This window comes from Gossypium hirsutum, chromosome A08 (assembly GCF_007990345.1).
Source record: "Gossypium hirsutum isolate 1008001.06 chromosome A08, Gossypium_hirsutum_v2.1, whole genome shotgun sequence".
In the NCBI taxonomy this organism is placed as follows: domain Eukaryota; kingdom Viridiplantae; phylum Streptophyta; class Magnoliopsida; order Malvales; family Malvaceae; genus Gossypium; species Gossypium hirsutum.
Window position 1 is genome coordinate 17,570,087 of NC_053431.1, and position 3,367 is coordinate 17,573,453.

A 3,367-nucleotide genomic window follows, 5' to 3' on the forward strand; every position below is an offset into this window, starting at 1 on the left:
AAGGAACGAGAAACAGGCTAAAAACAGAGAAAATGGGCCAATGTACGAAATCAACACAGCCTGGACCTCCTCACATGGGCAGACCACACGGCTGTCTCAATTTGGCAGAATCAAAGCATGACTCACATGGGTGGACCACACGCCCGTGCCTCTTTAACAGGCTCGATCACGGCCTGAAGCAATCGCACACGGGCGTGCCACACGGGCGTCTCCCTGCCGAGCCCAAGTTTAGTCCAATTTAGAAAAAGGCCAATTTTGAGGATTCTTAGGCATTCCAAAGCCTATAAATACACCTTAGAGGAGGAGGAAATGAAACACAGAGAATGAGGCAGGGAATTGCTCAAGGGAAGCCGATTGATCCAACTCAGAAGCTGGATTCATCATCAAGACTGAAGATCTCCCTCAATTTCCCTTCAGGAGTTTTGGGTTTTCTTTATGTTTTGTATTCATTGTTTTTCTGAGATGTTTTCCTTTTTAGTTATGAACTAAATCCCCTAAATACCTAAGGGGAATGAAACCTAAGATGAATATTGTTATTATTTTCTGAATTGTATGATAAATATCTGGCTTGTTCTTAATTTCTTGTTTTGATATTCTAGGATATTGTTTCAAGTTAAGCTCTTATTTAAAGGAGAAATAGACCCTATCTAAGAGTACAATTGTCATAATTAAGCGGAGTTGATTGCGCGCCTAGAGATAGGGTGACAAGATTTTGCCGGATTAGGGTAAAACCTAATAAGGGGATCCATAGATCGAGTTAATGTAACCCTAGGGTGTTAATTAGAGAAAAGTCTAAATTATTCAATCTAGGGATTAGACGTTATTAGTCTTGAATAGGGATAATAACATAACTTAGGAAACTCTACGGAACAAGTTAAATGAATAAATCGTCCGATTCGGAGTCAGAATAACAAGTGAAGTCTAGGTGGATTTTTCCTTAGGTATTGTCTTAATTCAATCGTTTTCCAAAAGTAATCCTTCAAATCTATTTTCTGTGAATTCTTAGTTTAGTTAATTAGTTAGTTAAAACAAACCCCTTTACTCTTAGGCTAAATAATAAAAAGACAGTCATTACTAGCACTTTTACTTCCTTTGGGTTCGACAATCTGGTCTTGCTAAAACTATACTATTGTTCGATAGGTACACTTTCCTATATCGTGATAATAGTTGGTCTCAAGAATGATTCATTATAAATATTTAAAACCTGTCACACAAAAATCGCGATCACGCACCTAGAGATAGGGTGACAAGATTTTTCCAGATTAGGGTGAAACCTAATAAGGAAATCCGTAGATCAAGTTAATACAACCCTAGGGAGTTAATTAGAAAGAGATTTCAATTATTAAACCTAGGGTTAGATGTTGTTAGTCTTGAGAGGGATAATAATATAACATAGGGATTTCTACAGATCAAGTCAAATGAATAAATCGTCCGATTCAGAGTCAAATAACTAGTGAAGTCTAGGTGGATTTTTCCTTAGGTATTGTCTTAATTCAATCGTTTTTCCAAAAGTAATTCCCCAATTCTATTTTCTGTGATTTCTTAGTTTAGTTAATTAGTTAGATAAACAAAACCTATTATTCTTCGACAATCTGATCTTGCTAAAGCTATACTACTGTTCGATAGGTACACTTGCCTTCATCGTGATAATAGTTAGTTTCAAGAACGATTCGTTATAAATATTTAAAACCTGTCACGAATATCACGTATCAAGTTTTTGACGCCATTGCCAGGGAACTAAGATATTAGAAACACTCGATTTTTATTACTTTAGCCATTTACTTTTACTGCAATTTAAATTTTATTCTAATTTTTATTACTAATTCTTCTTTTTCCTTTTTTTTCCTGACAGGTTCTTGTAGTTTATGACTAGAAGAAACCTGTTAGGACCATTACTTTTTGACAGTGAGATCGACCGCACAGTTTGCAAAAACCAAAGAGACATAAGGCGAAGCTTAAGATACACAGAGAATGAGCAAGAGGACGATATTCAAACCACAACCGAGGAGATAGCTGAAAACCGAGAAAATCAGCTACCTCCTGCAATTGCTGTTAATCAAAATCCTGCTCCGCGCACTATGTATGATTATGCTAAACCTAATTTAACAGGAACTGAGTCAAGTATAGTTAGACCTGCTATTGCTACAAATAATTTTGAACTGAAACCTAACACAATTCAAATGATACAATAGGTTTTTCAATTTGATAGTTTGCAGGACGAGGATCCCAACGCTCACTTGGCAAATTTCCTAGAATTTTGCGATACCTTTAAAATTAATAGCATATCTAATGACGCCATTCAACTTCGGTTGCTTCCCTTTTCGTTAAGGAATAAGGCTAAGAAATGGTTTAACTAGTTACCACGAGGGTCAATCACTAGTTGGGAACAAATGACCGAAAATTTTTTATTAAAATATTTTCCACCGGTTAAAACAGCCAAATTACGTAATGATATTTCTTATTTTGTGCAGATGGCTTTAGAAACACTCTACGATGCATGGGAGAGATACAAGGACCTTTTAAAAAGGTGCCCTCACCATGGGTTACCGCTTTGGCTACAAGTTCAAACGTTCCATAATAGCCTGAATCCTCGGGTTAGAAATTTATTGAGGAGATGTCACTGAATAACTATCAGTGGCAAGTTATGAGAACAAAGTCGATGAAAGCAACCAGTGTTTTCAACCTCGACGCGGTTACTATGCTATCTAACCAAGTAGAACTTTAAATAAAAAAGATTGACGGTTTGTATAGTTCTACTCAGGTACATCCAGTGATGAGGTGCGATTTGAATGGAGGAGGAGCATGCACAGAATATCAACCCTTCAACCCTAGCATCGAGGAGGAACAAGTCCAATATATGGGTAACAATAACTCTAGATCCCAAAATAACCCATATAGTAACACTTATAATGTAGGTTGGAGGAACCATCCCAATTTCTTGTGGGGCGGTCAAGGAAATCAAAGGCCACAACATTCTCTGGGTTTTCAACAACCATCTTACCAGTAAGTAAAGAAGCCGAACCTTGAGGAGATGCTAACCAAATTGATCTTGGTGTCAGAAACTCATTTTCAGAATACTAAGACAGCACTCAAAAATCAACAAGCATCAATCCAAGGGCTCAAAACTCAGATTGGATAGCTCGCTAAGTTAATTTCCAAACAACCACAAGGTAGCCTGCCAAGCAACATTGAATCTAACCCATGGGAGCAACTCAACGCGATTGCCATTCAAGATGAGGAAGGGTTAGTTGCAAAACCAAGGCCAGAAACGGTGGTAAGCAAAGGTAAGAATGAGGTCGGCCAAAATGACCCAAAGCCGGTAAGTACAGAATATAAACCTTGTATGCCATACCCCAATGCGACAAGG

General features: G+C 37.6%; 1 non-coding gene across 1 annotated transcript; it reads right to left on the reverse strand.

Annotated features, from left to right (window-relative positions):
• Positions 1–2,438: 2,438 nt before the first annotated feature.
• LOC121205605 (small nucleolar RNA R71) lies at positions 2,439–2,545 on the reverse strand. The gene has a single exon (XR_005900681.1). It is a non-coding gene; the product is annotated as a small nucleolar RNA R71 (small nucleolar RNA).
• Positions 2,546–3,367: the final 822 nt, after the last annotated feature.